Below are 22,161 nucleotides of genomic sequence, written 5' to 3'. Positions count from 1 at the left end.
AACTAACAGTAAGTTGAATTGCAAAATATTATATAAAATATAAACTTAACATAACCTTTTAATCTTTCAAAACATATGGCATGCAATTGTTTTAAAACCTTATTTTCATTGTCAGATGTTTACAACAAGCCCCAATCTGTAGGCTTCTATAAACTTTTTTCTCCTACAAATAGTCAAAATCTTGCAAGAGCTCACTGTGGGATTATGCACAAAAACTGCAAATTTAAACAAGGTGCGATCTTATACTTTTTCACACATTATTGTATCATGCTGCACCAGAACACTAATGTATGCACAGTTCCAAAATAGTTTGGGTTATTACTGCACAGCCTTGAAAACTACTAATATCCTGATGAGAGCACCTTTCAAAAGCTGCTCCTTTATTATTGCACTTTGGTAAAAGGTTGCTTTCATTATTTGTATTTTACAATAGAAAAAAACAAAAAACAAAAAACTAAGAAATGTCCATGACGTTGCATCATAATTCTAAGGTTTTATTTCTTATTAGACCTTTTGTAGTTATAAAAGTTGTTTCATCAATATGACTATGACAATGGGACTCAATACTATTTAATTGACTCAATTATGGAACAAGTGTGCTTTTTTTCCTTAGCTGCCCTACTTTCCTTTAAGTTGCATTTGAATTATTGATGAAATTGCAATAAAGCATTTCTTTGTTACACATAGTTTAGAAGTAAAGAAGGATGCTTCATGGTTAATTTTTAGACTCACATGGATAAAATAAACACACTTGTTGTCCTTTCAGAGAAAGTCAATAGCATGGTACAAGCGTAAAAGAATGACTTTTCTTTTTTTCCCCTATTGTTTTGAGAACATAATGTGCTGAAACAGTGAACATAAATACAAATGTAAAAGGAGAAGATGGTAAGTAAGAGTATAGTATAGAAAATTCTGTTCCAGGTCTTCCTAGGTGATAAGATTTAAACTACGATAAATTTAGGCTCTGCTTTTCCTCAAGTATTTCAAAGACCCATTTAGTCATGTAGCAGGCCACGAAAAACAGTGCAATGAAGAGTTTTCAGAATAAGGACAACATTTCTTACTTAGGCTACTTGGATCACTACCTGATGTCCCTTCATTCTTTTTTCCAAACAACAGCCAGAACAATCTTTTTAAATCACAATTCTGAATCTTTTAATAACTCTCCAATGCTTTTATGATTAAAAACAAAAAGGCTTAAGAGGACCTACAAGACTCTATGAGATATGACCCCTGCCTCCTGTAACCTCATCCTTCACAGCCTTGGCCCTTCTTTTCTGTACCCTGGCCACACTGCTGTCTTGGTCCCTTAACAATCCAAGCTTTAGCCCATTGCAGAGATTTGTACCTGCTGTTCTCTATCCTTACTCACCCACAACTTCTCCACCTAGTTGGCCCTTAAGTGCTTTTCATACTGTAGCCCAAATGGCTCTTCCTCATGAAAGCATTCTGGGACTTTTAGAATAAATCTGGCTACTCTATATCTCCTTATACCTGCCTATACTTTTCCTTGATAATACACTCGATAGCACTTATCACTGTACATATTTATAGTACAACGTTCTTAGCCAACCTACATTCCCCAAGTCACCCGAGAAACTAATGTGCTCCATTTCTTCTGCAAAACATACGATAGGCCTACGTGGCACCCTAATAGCAAAAAGACTCCTCTAGTAACCCACACAATCCTGTTCTCACCACTTTGTCTGCTTCATCCCAAGTCTGTTTATGTCATTTGTGATTGTAATCATGAAAATTAACTAAATATGACATAATTAGGGAAATATAAGGGCAAAAACGAATGTTTTATTGACACCAAATTGAATGCTTTGTAAAGAGTAAAGGCAAATTGTTTATACAAACCACTATATTAGGTGTCAACTTCATAATATTGGGATGAAAAATTTTTTAAGCTAGCAAATTCTGCACTTAGATTGCTTGCCAAATGCCATCAAAGTCTTCTGCCATTTTTAATAAATCAAAACGAAGAAGCATTCAATATGTATTTTGGGTGTGGCTTACCCAAGAAGATAATGAGTCGTCACTCAGGAGACCCATACTTAAGTTCTGAGCTCTATGCCAATTAACTGGGAAATTGATAAACACTGATGAACAATGAAACATTGGTAAATTAGTAAAGCACACATGTTAAAAATACTAAAATGTTTAATGTAAATAGCATTTCTTTAAGATTCTATGTGTTTGTGATTTTTAAAAGAATAAACAGTTCACCTACCACTCACAACAACATTGGAGAAGAGAGCATCTCTCTAGTCTATTGGTATGGTCAGCTGACTCACCTCCATCTTCCTCATTAGACTGGAAGCTCCATGAGGGCAGGGAACCACATCTCTGCTGCTCACCATTGTAACCCCCTTACTCAATTCATATGTAACCAAAAATGGACTTTCAATAAAAAATGTTTGAATGAATGAATAAGAAGTTAAGATTAATCAAATACAACGTTGTTAATTTTAAATTACTATGAAGATCAATATGGGACTGGTCACAGAGGCTCACACCTGTAATCCAAGCACTTCGGGAGGCTGAGGCAGGAGGATCACTTGAGATCAGGAGTTCCAGACCAGGCTGGTCAACACGGTGAAACTCCATCTCTACCAAAAAATGCAGAAGTTAGCCAGGCATGGTGGTACACGTGTGTGGTCCCAGCTACTCAGGAGGCTGAGGTTGGAGAATCACTTGAACCCAGGAGGCAGAGTTTGCAGTGAACTGAGATTATGCCACTGTACTCCAGCCTGGGTGACAGAGTGAGACCCTGGCTCAAACAAAGTTTCTAAAAATCAATATGCTAATGCAAATAGTTATAAAGAAATTAACAAGTAAAGATGGAGTCACTTGAACATTTCAAGTCATAATCTTTTGAGGGACAGTCTACACTCAATAATGGAAAGATCATTTGTACATATATTTTTAAAGAATCTTAATTTTATTATTTTAAAAATAGCACACTAGCATAATAAGGTTCTGCCTTTTAACTTATGAACTATATTTAAGATTATGTGATTAGGTTTCCTTAGGGACTGAGCCATGATTACCATATCCTTATTAAGACATCTATATACTGGTTCCAAATGCAGCTACCTTTTAATTTTATCTAAAATGAAAACTAATAGTAATGCTACCTGAAATGTATTTATCGCCTTTCTTCCAAGAAATTTAAAGCAACCAATATCTTGTGAGCAGGTACTGTTAAATATAAAAAAAGAGAACATAATTGAAATGGATTTTTATTAGCAAAATAAAAGACTTTAATAAGGAAGCTATCTTAAGTTCAGGCACAAGATGACTCTAGGATAATTCTTATAAACTAGTCTGAGTTTTACCAGAAAAATGCTTATAAATATTTAAAATTCCAAAAAGATGGGTAAGAACTTATTATATCTATGGAAGGTATTGTCTTTTCAGTTTTTCTATTGCTGAGATGACACTAATAAAGATATCTTTTCATTATTGCATTTAACTGATCTGTACATTGATAAATCTGAAAATAAAACAATGGAAGAACATTCAAAAGCATTCTAGGATATAAGGCAGGATATGGGTCATAAATTAGTGCCAGATATACAGAAGGGTAATGGTGTCAGTGTGGCCCCAACCTTTTAGTTAATTGTGGGGAATGGCTAAACAGGAAGAAATGCTAAGTCATTATGACCCTGGCTAGTGCAAACACACACACAGATATACACTCACATACATACACACACACATTCCCTCCATGATTTAAAAAAAAAAAAAAATTTAAAGCATCCCAATTCTATTCTAAAGCCTAATTTTTCTTCAGTTCACTTTTTAATACTTGGAGCTCATACTACCTCATTTAAACAGCTGCATAGGTCAAACCCATTAAATTGCCAAATTCTGTCTCCAACGCACTTTGTCCCCATTTGGTACATAACTTATACTTTAGAAATCTAGTTCACTAGTATTTGAAGCGGGTGCAAAAAAGAAGAAAAAGCCCACTGGCATTTTGAAGAAAATATTACAGCTTCTAATTACATTTCTGATTGTATAGGTATTCTTTATTTCCTCTTTATCTAATCCCCTTTCTGTGTGCTTACTGTCAATAGAGTAATAAATTTTTTATTGATGGTTTATATACATGATCAGAAAAATTAGGAGAGCCCTGACTCAGATGCCCACCTGGGAACCTGAAAAAAACCTAGGACTACACTTTCTGGCTGATTACCTCTTGTCCACGTACTGAGCAACACTATATTCAGCACACAAAGGGACCCCATCACCACCACCATATGTCTAGGTCCAACAAGCTGTCCTACCTCCAATTAAAATGTTGCCTTGGTTTCATTCCATAAAGAAATTTTCTCCAAAGCCAGAAATTCAAGATGATCTACAAGGTTGTATTTGTTCATCTAATTACTAATAGATTGCCATGGGGGCCCTCATTTTCACAACAGGAAGACGTTAATGTTAACGCTCTACTGTCTCGTTTCACCATTTTGTCACACATAACAGTTTTCATGTGCTTAAGGAAATGGATTATGGATTGCATTGTCTAATTTTTAGCTAAATTAACCCTTAGAAAATGGACAAGGGGTTTAAAAAGATTTCCTTCTCAAAAACAAATGACAGATTTTCAAGTAATGCTAATAATGCAAACATAAGTGAACCCAGGAAAATGGCAGAACTGCATCTCATGGGCCAATTGCTAGCTCTTTGGCATCCGCATTTTAAGAAAAATCTGAGAATTCTAAAAAATAGAGAAGTTATCAGAAAGGTTGTTTGTAGTGGAGGCTGTGGTGTGCTGCCCAGCGGCATTTGTTCTCCCAGCTGCCAGGAGTATTGGCTCCTGGAAGCTCCCAGCTCAGTCCCTTTCCAAGAAAAGCCCTAGCTTAGAGTTGTGGACCCTCCACAGGGATGGCCCACACCCCACCTCGGTGTTCAGTTATAAAGGCCTGGCTCCGGGTCTCCGTTCAGAACATCTCTGAACAGGCATCCAGTTCCAGAGCTCCCCATGGGCGAGCTGAAATCTCACCTGCGTCACAGCCAACGTCTCCTCCTGTCCGTCCTTTTCCCTCACCCCTCGCAGGTGGTGGCCCTGAGAATCCTCCCAGAAACTCACTGCATGCAAATCTACATGTCAGAGTAGGTCTCCAGGAAACTCTGGCGTGACTGTTAGAGGCACCATCATTTAACCCGGACCTTGCTTTCAGTGTTTATGGGGCCCTGAATATTAACTAGAGTAGCAACACATGTACATAAACTATGAATGTCTGTGCGTTTCTCTGCATATGCGTGAATTCTTGGGAATGTGTGCTCTAACAATGTGCCTGATGGAGTACCCCTAAAATATTAATACGTCACTGAATATGCAAAGACAGCATTTTAACTGCTGACTTCAGGAACTAGTTTTCCACTTTTTGCTTACTCTGTCATACGTTCACAAGCAAAGCAGACCACGTTACTTAACAGTATGAGTTTCCCCATGGCCTACACGACAGAATCTAGTGCGTATGAGTCTGTAATAAAAAGATCACCTTGATCTGACTCCTGCCCACCATCACAGCCTCATCTCAGCTAGTCCTGCCCTGTACTCTATGCTCTACCTACACCAAACTATCTGTAATTCCATGAACACAACATGCTCTCTCTCACTGCTGTGCCTTTCCACTCAGGTTGTCCCATCTTCTTGGAATACCCTACCACTCTCTCAGAGCACCACCCCTTGCCTTGCTTAGCTGAACTCACAGCCTTAGCAAGGACAGGTTGGTGGGAGCAGAATGTCCAAGGGCAGAGAATAAGTGGGTGTTCTGTCTGCAGAAAATCTAAGAAATATAACTGACAAAAAGTTGGTGAGCCTTTTATCACCTGGATCCAACAACTGTAAATTTTTTTTTTTTTTTTTTTGAGACAGAGTCTCGCTCTGTCACCCACGCTGGAGTGCGGTGGCATGATCTCAGCTCACTGCAAGCTCCGCCTCCCAGCTTCACGCCATTCTCCTGCCTCAGACTCCCAAGTGGCTGGGACTACAGGCGCCCGCCACCACACCCGGCTAATATTTTGTATTTTGAGTAGAGACAGGGTTTCACCGTGTTAGCCAGGATGAGTCTCGATCTCCTGACCTCGTGATCCGCCCGCCTTGGCCTCCCAAAGTGCTGGGATTACAGGCGTGAGCCAGCGCACCGGGCCAAACAATTGTAAATTCTCCCAGTAATAAAATGGTCCTTGCACTAGGGCTGACTTCCCCCAGGGCCCGCCCTGGATATGCCACATACCCGGTAAACCATGGCTCATGAATTCCAGTAAACATTGAGTACTTCCAGTAAAACTTTGGAAGGTTTGGACATAGGCCATTATTAACTTCAGGAAACAAAATAAGTTGTATTTAAAAAGTCAAAGTAATCAGTATATAATATGCACAGGAAGACACACATATTTACATAGTCAAAGTAACTGTTACTAAACTGATTTAACAACAACAACAAAATTATATTGGAACAACAGGAGAAAAAACAATGTGTGGTTTTAGAAAGTAGGGGTAGGAGGAGTATAGTATAAGAGAGCCAAATAGTGAGACATCAACTGATATCTAACATTTTTTTAATCAACGAAAACAAGGAATAAACATTTTATTTAGAAACACAGAACTGAAAGCAGTAGAAATGGAGTGGGTATACTTGTCAATCGGACAAAAATGCTATTTTATTACATAGCCTTGGGTTTTATATTATGTGCACCTATTATTTTAACAGGTACCTAACTGATGAATAAAATACTCAGCTCAGGCATAAATTATCTTAGAGCACCTTCTCCAACCTCTCTTCGGTGCTCTCAAAACAGCCTATCTGGGGTTATTGTTCTATCACTATACTTATCACAATAACAAATAACCAGTTTCTGTTACGAGGTCCCCTATCAACTTGAAGTTCTTACAGACAAGTATCAAAATCTATTTATACAGTGTTCGTATTCCCTGGCAGAAATGAGACTTAAATTCAAATCTGAATTCAACGAATATTCACTGAGCTACAAGAAGAGAGAAGTAGCAATAAGATACAGGGTTCTGACTTCAAAGAAAAAAGTTTATAACTATAAACTGTTATTGTATGCTGGGATTCATTATGCGCCAGAGATTATTTTAAGTATCATTCTTAATACTTAAGATTATTTTAAGTATTATTAATAATTAAGATTATTTTAAGTATTATTAATTCTATCATTAATTCCTAATAACGGCTTTACAAAGTAAATATAATTATACCCATTCTGCAGACGAGGAATCAGACTCAGAGGGCTTAAGTAAATAGCCCAGCTAGAAAGGAAAATCCAAAATAGCAGTGTTAATATTGAGCTACAGCATCAATGTCCCTTGCCACACACTCACAATATCTCTCAGGAGATAAGACATGCTCACAACATGATTGCAGTGTGCTACAATAGATGCTGAAAGCCATAAAAACAGTTACAGATATAAGTGTCATAAGATCAGAGTGAGAGACATTCAGCTAGTATATTTGGTGAGAATGCTGTGAAAGAATAAAGTTTAATTTGGAAATTAAGGGATGGGCAGGATTTTAGAATATCTATATGAAGGAGAAGTGCTGATTATAAAGGAAGACATAAAGAGGTGAAGGCAAATATGTATACATAGACACGAGGCACTATATGTTATGTGTCAAATTTCTCCCCACCAGCAGAGTCCCCGGGAACTAGAAGTATGGATTTAAGCATCTACTTTTTAAAGCTGAGAAACATGGAAACACTGGGAGATGAGCAGAGCGAGTATCCCAAGAGGTTAGTGGAATGGAGATGGAGGGTGGTGCAAAGCATCTGAACAGCATGTTTGTTTCTGAAATCCTTTCTCTTGCCTTCCTGTCTAACACTACTGCTATAGTCCAAGTCACCATGTTTCTCTTATGTGAATCATTTCGATAGCCTCCTTTCTAGCTGACCCAAATCCGTTCATTCCTGCCTCTCTTAAATGTCATCTGCAGGCTGTAGGCACAAATTTCATTGTCCTCTTGAGAAACCTCAAAGGGTTCTTCATCACCCTTATTATGAAGACTCAACTCTGTGACATAGCTGTGAAGGCCTAATGATCTAATCCCAATCTCTCTCTACAACCTCATCTCCATCTACTTCCCTTCCACTCTGCTTCAGCCACGCTGCCCTTCTAATTCTAAGAACACACTCTTTTCCCTCCCTCTTTGGAAACCTTGCACATGCTATTCCTTCCACCTTGAAATAATTTTTTCTCCTGTCCTCATTACCTCATTAGCTATCTTTAAAATGTGACATCTTCATGTAAGCATCTTCTAACTGCTCCTCCCTCAAATATATCAGAAACTTCTCTTATATGCTGTATAATCTTCTGTGAAATACAGTTCAACAATTTGCAATCATAAATGCTGATAATTATTTGATTAAAGTTGATCTTCCCTAATAGACTCTAATTCCTTGTGTGCACAGTGTGTGCCTGTTCCACACACCACTAAATCTCTAGCAGTTAACATGGTGTCTGGCTCATAGTAGGCACTCCATAAATATTTATTGAGTACTGAATGAATGAAGAAACAAAACAAAAAGAGAAAGCAAAAACAGAGAGCAAAGTGGATTGGGCGCCAAGGAAGGTCAATTGATGAGGAAGTTTAAAGCAGATAGTAAGGGCAATCCTGGAAGAAATCCATGAGTCAGACACGGCCAGGTGTCAGAAGCGACTTTTGTGCACTGGCATAGCTTCTGTATGAACATTCGGAGAAGAGTTAATAGAGCTGACATGTTGCAGATAGTTTGGGAGTCATCTGAAAAGCTCTGTTCTGCTTGAACGAGATCACAAGCAAATATTCTTGAAAGGAAGGTCTCAAACATGAGCCTGAAAAGACAGAGTTGGAGACATTGAAGAAGCCCTTAAAAACCAGGCTTAAGAATCTTAGTTGCATCCATGTGTGGTACCCAGGCACTCTGAATGTTTGAGAAATATTTCTAAATATTAATAGCATGTCAGGAGGATTGGCCTAATAGTGGTACACAGAGCAGACTGTAGGGAAAGACACTAGTTTGGGGAACTTTGCAATGATTCAGGGTGAGAGAGGTGAGTATAGAAGAAAGGGGAAAATGCAAGCATCATTTTGAGGGATGACTTAACAGGACTTAAAATATATTTTTCTGTGTTACAATGAGCAAGAGCCCAGACTTCGGAATCAGCCCACTCTGGGTTCAAGTCTCAGCTGTGCCACTTGCTAGCTATGTTACTTTGAGCAAGCTCAGTTTCCTTGACTGTATAATGGGACAGCATCTGTACCTATGTCAGAGTTATTAGGAAAATTCAATACAAATAAACTGCTTAGTACAATGTCTAGCAACAATAGCTTATCAATCAACATCAGTGTCAACTGTGCTTTGTGAGACAGGAGCAGGGGCGCCACGATGGTATGGCAGGGAGGAAACGACTTTTGGTGGACGGGTCTTCATGTCATAAGAAGATAGTCACCTATGTTGTTAACTCCTGTCCTGGCTTCTGCTGGATCTTCCTTATAACCCATTTACCTTTCTGGCTTCTGCTCTGGACTCATGCCAAATACAATCTCTGCTGACCCTTTTAGAGACCTCATCCTGCAAACAGATTGAGCCGTTTCTAAACTTTTGCCTGCAACATTTATTTCCAACTTGCCCTCTTATTTTAACCCTGCCCCCTAGAAGCAATCCTAGATACTAAACTCCATGGCTAAATACACCACTTCTCTCTTCCGAAGAAATGTCGGAAAGATTATGGTGAAAATAAGTGCAAAGTTAAACTTGATTTTTAAGAGTTAACAGAGAATGATTATTTTTTTTTCCTCCAAGGATAGGTAATAGCATCAGATTCTGAAATTAAGCACAGCAGGAAGAAAGAGGCTGCATAGATTTCACAGAGTATCACAGGCCTCTGCAATAAAGCACTTAAAAATGCCTTGTATTGCTAATTCTTTACACAATCTCCTTTTATTTCCAAAGCAGTATGCGGGACTTGAGCCATGAGACACGCATTGATGTTAACATTACACTGCTTGAATTAGAGCCATTTTTCTACTAAAACTCTGGTTGGGTTTAGAGTTACTTTTTACCTTCCCTCCCCCCGAATATATTTTCCAGATCGAATGAGTAGCTGCCTCTTCCAACAATGCTGAACCCACTTTTGCAGTCATTATCTTAGCAAACATCCTTCCCCTCAAGATTCCAATAACCAGGCCTTGACCTGTATGGGAAATATGCCTGCTTCAAGATCTCTGGATCGCATGTCACTCTGGGAATTCTAAGTGAATGAGGGCAACTCTCTTCTTAGGCTGCTTTCAAGTTCCCATCTTCCCCCAGCCTCAAGCCAATACTCTTCATTCATTCATTGAATTATTCATCAAATACTTATTAAATAGCTAATATTATCAAGACACTGTGCTGGGCACCCTGGTGGATTTTCATAACAGTAAAATGAAAGTAGAATTGTCCATAAAGCAATGCTTGGTGACAGACAATCAGATGGAGACCTTACTGAAAGTTAAATAGATTGTCTAAGAATGTGCAGTTTTATGAAGATTTATTATTTTCACGATCACCAGTCTATTGGCTAGCATTTGTAAAGATCTAGCTTCTCTCTTTACAAGATATTTTTGTATAATGTAAATGCTTTTTTTCCCCTGTCCACATGGAAGCTCTGTCATTTGTTCAATAGATATTTGTTGAGTGCTACGATCATACGGAGAACAAAACAGATCACATGGAGAACAAATAGACAAAGTCCCTATCCTCGTGTAGTAACTGTTATCCCAAGATAATAGACACAGTGGACTCATGTTTTCATCCCCTACAAACCTTGGCTTAGTGTTTTTCATTGTTTATTTGTTTGTATAAAAGGCACTTTCCTGTAAGGACCATATTAGCCTAATTAAAACCCTATCCTCATCTTATCTCACCAGGACTCCTTTTCAGCCTACTCTTTCTCGCCTTCTCTAGCCACAGTAATCATAATCAAACTATCCTAGTCTGTTTTCTACATGCTGCTCTCTCCTTCTGTGTGTTTTTATTCATTTATTAAACAAACATCTTTAGGCACCCACTATGTCCCAGACATTGTCTTATTTGGGATACAGGGCTGGATAAATAGATCAACCTCTTGTCTTCCATCTACTTAGTCTCCTTCAGTCTGGCCTGTTAAAAAGTTATTTCCAAGGCTAGAATACATATAACTGGCCCCAGGGCCCCCTTCCCCACTCTCCAACCCCTAGATTCCTTATGTCAGGTCCCCTCACTCTTGACTTGAAGCATGATAATGTTTTATACACTCAAATAACTAAAGGCTCTTTAAATTTTATTTTAGAACTCCTAAAACCACATTATCAAAAAAAAGTCTTTCTAGCAGTCCAACAATCAGTTGTGCTTTATCTTGGCACTACCACTATTCTGTGAGCCTCTTACTTAAATTCCATATGCCGTGTATATATAACTTACTACCAAACTAGATCAATGAAGTTTTTTATCACTGGTTCTCAAACTTTCATGTGCAAAAGAATCACCAGTCATGCTTGTTAAAAACGCAGGGTTACAGGGCTACACCCACAGAGATTCAGGTTCTATGTGTCTGGGATGAGACCCAGAAAGCCCTTTTTTAAACAAATATCCCAAGTGGTTTTCAACTGGCTAACTGGATGATCACCTTTGAGAAACACTGTTCTGTAATTTCCTTTGATGTCAATTTTTATGTATTCAGAATCTCTGCTTAAAGTCATAAAATATTTCCTCTTAAGTATAAGCAACATGCAGCTGTGTGTTCAATGAATATTTTTTGATGAATGTGCGGATTAGTGAATATTTGATAATAAGCAACATTTAAAAATCGCTTTATAGGCTGGGTATAGTGGCTCATGCCTGTAATCCCAACACTTTGGGAGGCCAAGGCAGGCAGATCACTCGAGCTCGGGAGTTCAAGACAAGCCTGGGCAACATGATGAAACCCCATCTCTACACATTTAAAACGAACTTCATCTCTACACAAAATTTAAAGCAAATTAACTGGGCATGCTGGTGCATGCCTGTGGTCCCACCTACTCAGGAGGCCGAGGTGGGAGGATCACTTGAGCTCGGGCAGTCGAGGCTGCAGTGAGCCATGATTGCACCACTGCACTCCAACCTGGGTGACAGAGTGAGACCTCGTCTCAAAAAGAAAAAAGAAAAAAGCAAGAAAGAGATTACTTTACAGCACAGACATGGCTTTCAATAACTATTTCTCATCTCTTCCTCCTGTCTCATGTGATAGGCAGGTATTGTTATCTCATGCGATAGGCAGGTATTGTTAGTGCTCCCATTGTACAGAGAGGAATACCACACCAACACCTTGTGATGGAAGAGAATTAAAGTGGCAGAATCAAATAGACTGAAATTCAGGCAAAGACTATCCCGCTCACTAGAGCTGAGGAAGATGGGCAAGTCACTTGACCATTGGAGTCTGTTGTTCATCTGTGAAAAGGTGCTAATATCCATCTGATAGGAGGGCTGGGAGGGTTAAACGAGATTATCCATGTACGGCATCTAAAACACCTCCCGGAATACAGTAAACACTCAAGAGCTGTTCGTTTTCTTACTTCCCCATCGTGCAGGGCTGCCTTGCCTCCATATGAAACTCATCTTGCAAACTATGCTCACTCAGCAATCATGTATGCGGTTGCTGCTCTGTTTCAGGCATTGTGATTCTGCTAGGACTACAATTCAATGCCCTCAGGGAGCTTACCTTCTAATTGGAAATTTTTTATGTCACCCTATGGTTACCCCTTTCAAATCAGGCAGCAGAGTATTTCGAAAACCTTTCATTTCATGCAGTGAGTCTGACACAAGGCAGAGTGGACAGTGGTCCATGAGAATAGTGAATCTGTGGTAAGAGAAAGGTTAAGAAAAGCACAGCAAGGAGTGATAGGTAAAAGGAGACAGGAAGAGAAGAGCTTCTGGGTGGCCCCAGGAAGTCTCTAAAAATAAATAGGGGTCCTGTGAAATTTCTTTACGTGCTGATAGATCTCTATCTGTTTGTCTCCTGTGCATGAAAATTATCGCTTTATTTCCTGGTTGGATGTGGAAAAGACACTCCTATTTGGTTAACAGAGAAGGTACGTGGAGATGAGGCTGAGAGTGAAGTAAGAAAATTCAAGATAGAATTATAAGAAATAGTATGCATGTCTTCAAAAGCAGTTCCCAGTGCAAGAGTACACTGATGAGAATGATTCTGCCAGACACATATGAAAGATTGCCAGTGGTGCAGAGGAATACTAAGCAACACAAGAACTTGCATGCGAGCTGCAGTCTACTCCTGATAGTACACATCAAACAACGTCAGCTCTTAGTGGTCCTGAATTACGCCAGTACATCTAGGCAGACATCGGATTTTGCCATAGTTCCTAACCAGAATGGGGATGAGCCGGCAACTACGGAAGGTATAAACCTGCCACAATGGAGGATGAAATCCGAAGTCTAGTGAGAGGTACCATCTAGGAAACACACCGTCAAGAGTATGAACATCTTTTTCTTTTCCTCTCACAAATGTAAGTTTGTCAGCCTTTTTAAGTAGAGACATTGAAGCAACCCGTGCTCACTCTTCAGGAAAACATTATGCCAAAAGCTTCACAGTAAGCAGTCCTTATCCTGGGCACAGATTCCCTAGAGGAGTCCCTCGTCTGAGGAATGTGTCAAAAATTAGCTCTCTTTTCCTGCCTCCCATCCTCCTTGGATTCCAAAGTTGTCCCAGTGCCAGTTTCCCACAGTACAACACACAGAACCACCTAAAAATCTGGGTCAAAATATTAGGGGTCCTAGCAATCCTACTGAAACTCACAGGCTAAAGTGAGTGTCTTCTTGTATCCAAAAAGAATGTTTCCTTGCATACACAAAAGTGTTGCTCTCAATCACAATCCTGATTACCAGTCTAACTGAGTCTAAATGCCGTGGTCTTCATCCTCCACCACAACCGCCTCCCCCCGACTCTGGCCCAAAAAAATAGCAACAACTCAATTCTCAGTCCAATAACGTCTTTTCTCAGATGTTGTTCTCCCAGTGGGTAGAAGAATGAACTATTGCAATGCCACCAGCTTCTCTACAGTTTCTTTTAATTTAAAGTTACAACAGGAGGGAAGAAAAGAGACTTTCTATTAAGGGACAACTCCCTGAAGGGGCTCTTAGCTGACAATCGAAGGACTGCTCATGGCAGTGATCAAATCTAAGGCAACAAAGTGCTGGTGGCTCTGTGACTCATCACAGCAGGAGCTCGCGCTGAGGGCCACTTGAGTTCAGTGCTTTGTGGTGCTGCAAGTTGGTTTAGGAACAGTAACACAGGGGAGCAAAGACTTGCAAGGTGTTTGAGGCTCAAGATAAAATGCAGACTTCCAGTGCGTTGCTACTCAACTGAATAGAAAGCCTAGAGAGGTAAGGAAATGAACAGAGTTCTGTCTCACGCTATAGGGCAAATTACCTGAAGATGGTCAAGGTCAGTTGGTATAGCTAGTGTACAGTTTATACTCTGATAAAAAATAAAGATTAATGGAAGATAAATGAACCAAGCTATTTTTAAATGACAAACATTAAAGATGTTTGCTTGCACAAACAATGCCTTCCAATTATATGAAATGTCCATTATTTAAATATATTTACAATCACCTGATAAAATTCATCTATACCTTTCAGATGCATTTTGTGAGTACACTGAAAAGAGTGCAAAATACACCGGGCATTTCCTCCATGCCACAAACAGTACTATGGACTTAGAGATGATCTTATATAACCTAATTTAATCCCAATTAGTGAGGTGATACCACCATTACACTCATTTTGCAATTGAGGAAAACAAAGCTCAAAGAAACTCAAAACTCAAAGAGACCTCAAAGCAATTGCCAGGTCTCCTGTGTGTGAGTGTGGGTGTATGTGTGTATGAGAGAGAGACAGAAAGAGAGAGAGAGAGAGAGAGAGAGAGAGAGAGAGAGAGAAAGTGAGTTCACCTGTCTAAAGCAAGTGAAGTACTACTAAACTGGGCTATACTGCCAAACCACAGCTACACTACTCAGATCTCCTGTTTTGAAAGTGTAATTGACTTACTTCCCCAACTGCTTCCCCTATAGCTCTAGCACCACTTAGGCACAGAGGCCATGCTTCCTGTAGCTGCTCCCAGCCAATGACTGACAGTGAGGAATGCTGACACAGGCCATTCTTTCAAGATAGATGACTCTTCCAATGGCTGACTCTTATTTGCCTACCCAAACCTTTCATAGACTGCACTATAGTAAAACTTCTTCCTACTCAATCTTCTTTCCTTGCCCCTCTCCTTGCGTAAGTGTCAAACTTGTCTCATGGTCAAAAGGCTCTCCTGGCCTTGTCCTGCCCTCTCCCCCTCTCCCCTAAAAAACTTCTTACACATCTAATCCCATCTTGGCATCTGCTTCTTAAGGAAATCCAATTAATGCAAAAAAATACATTTATTTGCTGTTTTAAGAAGCCTTTCCTTTATCTTTGCTCTGTTGTACTTATAGACAAATTCTGTTTCCTTGGGAAGAGAAAATAACCACTAATTTCTCCATGTTGCTTTACATCACCTCTTCAAACCAGGCAATGGTATGTTTATGGTGCCTTTCTCCTTGCACCCAATTTAAATAAACAAACCAACCTACAAGTTTCTCTTTGAAGTACTGTTGACTCCAGAGAGGAAAACACTGAAAAATCAGATGGATTTCTTTATCCACATGGACTTTCTCACTTTATCCACAGTCCTATAACTTAATATAATGCAGAGGTGAATGACTATCAAAGGATTAAATATCAATAAATTTTCACTAGTTCATATTTGCTAATAGGAAATCAAAAAGATAGCAAGAGGAGAAATCTACAGAATTAGGTCCTAAAGTTTTTATTTATCCTTATCTATTATGTAGGGTATAAATGTGAATTACTGAAAAAGCACTTAAATGAATAAAAGATAGAATTCACACTTGCACCAAATACAGCATCTTAATAAAATCACATTGTCAGAGATCATATACAGATGTTCACTGAATCACTGTTTTAAAGTGTTGATCTTAGCCTCAAGAAAGTGATACTTTTTTTCTTTTGAGACTCAAATAAGTTCAAAGTAAGTACAAAATGAAGCTTCAACCGTTATTAATGATCAGAACCTAGACTTGACTGGGAGAGAGAGCTGAGTGTAGCTAACATTTATTGAGCACATAGTTCATGACAGACACTATGCTAGACATTTCACACATAGTGTCTAGCATAATCCAAGCAATATCCCTATAAGAAAGGGCATCATAATTTGCAGTTTAAGAGGTTAAGAAGGCTGGACGCAGCGGCTCACGCCTCTAATCCCAGCACTTTGGGAGGCCGAAGAGGTGGATCACCAGGTCAGGAGATCAAGACCATCCTGACCAACAGGTGAAATCCCGTCTCTACTAAAAATACAAAAATTAGCTGTGTATGGCGGCACATGCATGCAATCCCAGCTACTCTGAAGGCTGAGGCACAAGAATCCCTTGAATCCAGGAGGCGGAGGTTGCAGTGAGCCAACACTGTTCCACTGCACTCCAGCCTGGTGACAGAGCAAGACTCTGTCTCAAAAAAAAAAAAAAAAAAAAAAAAGAGTTAAGAAAAGGAGATAGAACCCTGTAAGTTCAGATCTCTAAATAAAATTTTGGATAAATCACAGACCTACACTGAAAAATTCCAAATGAGATACCTTTCTCCTTTCCTGGTTCCTTCCTGAATTCCCTCACTTCCAACAGTTTAATTGGTGTTGAAGTAAGAAAAAATGCCTTAAGCCACCAGAGAATACAAACTGGATATCAAACTAAAGTCCGCTCATCCCTGTGACTACTGCATTATTTTTACTCTGTGTACACAGTATATCATAAAACTGTAGAGTAGTTGAATGACATGTAGCTGAGCATCAGAGATACAATCAGGTCTTTGTTTTGGGGTGTTTTGTTTTTACTTATAATGAACTTTAAGAAATAGAAAATGAATAGACTTACACTTGTAGAATTCAATGCCACCATCACTAGTACTCCCCAAGATACATTTTTATGGCTCAATTTTTAAGGATGGTTATTTAATGGTTATTTACATGTATTCAAATGTTTCCTAATTGTGTCCATATGCAGCCCCTACTGAATGTCATCCTTAACTGCAAGTGAAATCATTAGCTGCCTATAAGGTATGATTTGAGTCGTATTGAAAAAGTCCTCATGCATATAAATATTTGCTCCTGGCAGCTTTCCTTGATACCTGCAATTGCCACAAGTTCATCTCTATGGAATTAGATGATCATAATACACTGCAAAAATAACAGTAATATCATCTAGTTTGAGAACTAAATCATAATGAATGAATAACAACTTTAAAATAGTTAGCTTATGAGCCAGAGGTTCAATGGGGCAAATGGGGCAGGAATTCAGAAGGGTCCATCAAGGCAAAATGGACTGTCAAGGGCCCATCCTGAAGGTCAGGATCCTCACTGGGAAAGCATTCAAAAATCCCATGTAGGCAGCTAAAGGAGCAGGTCTTTGGAGGAAACAAACCTCCAAAATTCCCCTAACTAAAGTTAGCCTACCTTTGACCCTGGCTCAATTTTAAAGACAAGGAAATTGAATTTGGTAAAATTTATTAAATAGTCCTACAGAAATGTCCCCATATGGCCCTGCTAAAGCAAACTAAAAGTGCCTGATTGTCAGCCCTTCTACTGAGCCTTAAGCACCCCATGTGTCCCCTCTTAAATATCAAAATTCATTATATTTAAGAAAAATGTTAAATCTTTGCTTCATATATTTAAAAACCTCACTTTACTCTTTTATTAACGTCAACTTTTCATGCAAATGAACTCTTGGTTAATTTAAGATCATGAAATTACTTCTCCACATCGGAAATCCCTCTCATAAATATTAGGTATAAGTGATTATTTACGTTACATCACACACACAAAGTAAACAACAAAAACCCCACTCACATTTGAGAATCATTTACTATTCCAACTCCCCAAGCTTCCCCAAATGGGAAATGGAATAACCAGACTGATCATAATTGGATTAAGAACCATAATTCTTTAATTCATTCATCAAATTGAGGCATTTGGAACAGTTTATTTACAGAGTTGCTTAGACAGTTTTGTGTGGTGTTTTTTAAGATAAACCAAAATGCCTTTCTGAAATAAGTTTCAGATCCTAAATCATTAACATATGAAAACCAAATGTAGACAATTTACAAATGAGTGTTTTAAAACAATGTTTGGAACAAAATTGGACTTTTACTTCATTAACTATCTACAAATCTAAGTTCAGGATATAGTTTATTTGAAACAGCCAACCACTTTCTTCGCCTTTAAAATAAATCTTCATTTCTCAGACTAAAAATTTTTGACCAGTGCGTGAGGGAATGCATTTGACTTCAGGCCTAGACAAATAAGTTTCCAGGTTACTCTCAAAACTCTGATTACAGCATTCTCTACCAGTGAAGTTGATTGGATATTGGGTGAGTCATCCAGGTTATGCCAATCAACTATATCCAACAAGTGTAGCTGCTGGAAATCTAAACAGTGTTCAACATTAGAACTCTCCGTTATTTGAAATCCAGTGTATTTTAGGAGATTAGGAAACATAAATTTTGTCCTGTAAGTTTTACTTTTTTATATAATCTGAACATACCCTCAAATCAACGATTACTTATCACTCAGGAAAAGAACAGAGCTTTTTAAGAAGGCAGTACATCCTGTAAGCACTATATCAAATTTTAAACTTGCTGCATTCCTTTAACTGGAAAGGGAAAATTTAGAAATTTAAATTCTCCTTATCACTCATAACTCACCCCCACTGAGGACAACCAAAAACATGCCAACATACCTGAGTATAAACTTCACTCTTTTGCTATTTACTATTTATATACTCCACAGATAGCATCTTTCTAAGTGTATTTTTTTTTCTTTTACCAAACCACGTGTCAGTCTAAACAGGATGTGCACTTACATGTATAGAACTAAGTTAATTTGAATTAGCCATTGGACCTCAAATGCCTAGTTATTTACCAAAGAGGTTTTGGAGTTTTGAATTCTGTATACAACATCCCATTCAACCAGAACTGTTTAAGTTCAACAACAAAACTAATACAAGGTTTCCATATTAAGAATTGAAGTTTTTCCTGTATTAAGAGTTTACACTTGCAAGTCTGTGTCAGATTGGATCAATACTACCCATTCAAAAAGGCTACAAAATGAATTTTTTAAAAACCACAGCAAACAAAAAACTGTTGATTCTTCAGGAACAAGGTTCTTAGAAGAGAGACCACTGGAAAGAAAGGGGGGAAAAAAAGAAAGAATTTCAAGCAAGTATGCTACTATGTAATTAACACAAACAACTAAATAATTATGCACATCCCTTCCCACCCCCACAATTAAATGTTTTTAAACAACTCATGTGATGAAAGATCTACCTTTTAGGCAAACAAAAGCAATCCCTAGCAGTTTAAGGATTTAAGGCTGTATTGCATCAGTTTTAAGTGATGCTTATGATTTTTATCTTGTATAGTTCTGAGGAATAAACAGTTGATGGCATAATTTGCAGGAGAACTCTGCACAGTGCCTAAAAGAACTTCCACTGTAAGTACTTATGATTTTAAATCATTGTGGCTGAATTTATCTAGGCTTCTGCCTGGGAGCTATATTTAAATCAGGAAGAAGCACCCCTAGAAACTTTGTTCCATGTATCTGCATTTGAAACCAGATTCCTTCCCTATCTGAGCTAACAGCAATTCTCATACAGCTGAATTCCTTTAAAATTAGACAGATCAAAATTTAGCAGTTCTGTAAAGGCTCTAAGAAATCGTCCTCCTTTTAAATGCTATAAAAGTCAAACTTGAAAAACATTTCCGTATACTTTAAAGCCATCTGGCCCTTAACCTAATCACTCTTGGCCATCGAGCCTCACTCCCGTAATCCTGATCAAAAATTCTCCTCTGGTTTTTCTGATGGAAATGTCCATCGCCTAAAAATCACCCACGTGCCTACTCCATTGGCCTGTTTGTGTGTGTGTGTGTGTGTTTTCAGGATACTGGGGGCCATTATTTATGAAAAGCAAGGAAACAAATCACTGTCTGGTCCCTTTGCAGATTCCCACACTCACTGCCCCAAATCCCACTCCGTCCTGCCCTTGGCTAAAGAACTGTGCTGAGCCAGAAGGCAGTCCCTGGGGACATCTCCTTATGCCTTTCTTGACAAACTCCTCTGGCTATCTGGGTATGTGAGGATCTCAACTGGGTTCCAGCAAATCCCTAAACTTTTGTAAGAAAGTACAGTTGACTGCCACCCAGAGTGCCTGGACTGCCTGGCACCGAGTGTGGGGTTCTGCATATTCACAGGATTTCTCGTCTTGACCTGCTTTAGCTGAGAAGGGAACACATTAAAATGAATTCACATTCATCACATTCTGAATTTAGTCACAGAAACCAACGTCTTCAGATATTCACCAGGGTCAATCTATTTATTAATATAGTCGCTTTGCAAAGTGTAGGGAAAATGACTACTAAAATATGTAAACAGTGCTTCGTGTGCATCCGATCAATACTCAACAAACTGCTGCTCTCCAACGCAAACATTTCCAAATCCAATTTGATTTCAACTCGTATAACCTCTTTTCATTGCTTCTTATTGCTGTAGCCCCAAAGTGCAAGCGAGATTTCCCAAACCCGCGCTTAAAGTGACACAACACGTGAGTGGTCTTCACTTTGTACACTGAGTGAGGAGGGGGAAAAAAGTAGCTGCAATTAAAATTAAAGCTTCCGGTCTCTGAAATCCCTAGAATCCTGAAGGATGAGACTTGTTTCCGAAATTCCGGGCGGGAGGGAGGAGGAATGGTAGGGAGAAGGATTGCAGAAAGCGAAACAAAAAGATGAAAGAGTCGGGGGGTGGGGGTGACTAAGGTTGGGGGTGGGCCGGGGGTCGCTCTGATATCCTAGAAGGGCTAAGGGGCTTTGTCCAACTTTTGGGGTCTGGCCCTGGACGTTCGCCGCGATGCCCAGCACAGCCCAGGGTTCTCCCCGCACTCCTGCCCTCCTCTCGCATCAACCACCTCCACCGCCACCACTTACAAAACAATACCAGCAACAGTACGCAGGCTTCCCAACAAAAATAGAAAGTTATCCCGTCTCCGGGTCGGGGTCCAAGCCCGCGCTCCAGGGTCCCCCGGCCAGCCGCCCCCGGGGATGACAGGGCCACTCCGCGCCTCGGGCCGCCTCCCACCTCTCCGTCACCCCCAGCCCAGTCCCCCTCCCTCTGTACTTGAGGAAACTCCGGCGGCGGCCCCCTCCCTCCTCCGCGGCTCTCCAGCTGGAGCCGGGAACGAGTGCTGAGTGGCGGGCCCGGCGAGCGGCAGAGGGGAGCTCTGCGCCTTGGAGGTCTGCCCACAACAACATCGGGACGAACAACAAAGTTAAAACGCAGCGATTCACGCACCTTACCCGGTCTCGTTAATGCCTCCTCCGGCGTGGGATGCAAAGTGGCACACAGGCGGGCTGGGGGCCCCCGGGAGGAGACTGGAGATGGGTTTTGGTGGCTCGCCTTTTTCACTCTGTGTGTGTGTGTGTGTCTGTGTGTGTGCGTGTGTGCCGGTGTGTGTGTGTGTGCGCGCGCGTGTCCCTCTCTCTCCCCCCGTCTCTCGCTCGCCCGCTCGCTCGCGCTCCCCGTGTTGCTCTCAAGGACGAGGTGAAATCCCTTTGCTGGTCATGAGGCGGCTTCAGAGACAAACAACACAATGCGAGTGCAAATAACAAAAGGCAAAAAGACAGTAGGAACAATGGGGGAGGCGAGGGCAGCGCACCAGCCGGCGGTCACCGAGGCCCGGCGCCCGCCCCGGGGGGTGCGGCGGGGGCGGGGGCGGGCGCGGGGGCGGCGCCGCGGGCTCCCGCTCCCTCCAGGTCGCCCCCGAGCTCCTGCAAGCCCACCCTGACCTCCTTCCTGCAGCTCGCCGCCCGGCCGCCCTCTCTATCCATCCGAAGGGAAGGAGCCCCAGAGTTTTCTTCCCCGTCTGCTGCAGAGTAACTAGATTGTAAATAACGCGGCGATTACCCACACCGTGCAGGAATTTTTTTTTTTTTTTAATCTGCCCTCCACTTAAAGGTGCGATAAAAATGAAATGGCAGGAGTGG

The 22,161-nt window shown here is 40.2% G+C and overlaps 1 protein-coding gene across 3 annotated transcripts in view; it reads right to left on the bottom strand.

The window, feature by feature from the left end:
• SOX5 (SRY-box transcription factor 5) overlaps positions 1–21,819 on the bottom strand; it is a 1,052,575-nt gene extending 1,030,756 nt beyond the window's left edge. For 2 of the 3 annotated variants that reach the window (XM_033222676.1, XM_033222677.1), the window contains exon 1: positions 21,470–21,818. The gene's annotated coding sequence lies outside the window, so the exon portion shown is untranslated. Of the gene's footprint in view, positions 1–21,469 lie in introns of all 3 variants that reach the window. The other variant, XM_033222675.1, reaches the window with a different exon arrangement.
• Positions 21,820–22,161: the final 342 nt, after the last annotated feature.

The sequence above is a fragment of the Trachypithecus francoisi genome, unplaced genomic scaffold (genome assembly GCF_009764315.1).
Source record: "Trachypithecus francoisi isolate TF-2019V2 unplaced genomic scaffold, Tfra_2.0 Lachesis_group11, whole genome shotgun sequence".
Classification (NCBI taxonomy): Eukaryota; Metazoa; Chordata; class Mammalia; order Primates; family Cercopithecidae; genus Trachypithecus; species Trachypithecus francoisi.
The sequence above is the reverse complement of the archived record's forward strand: the minus strand, read 5'-3'. Positions and strand labels throughout refer to the sequence as shown.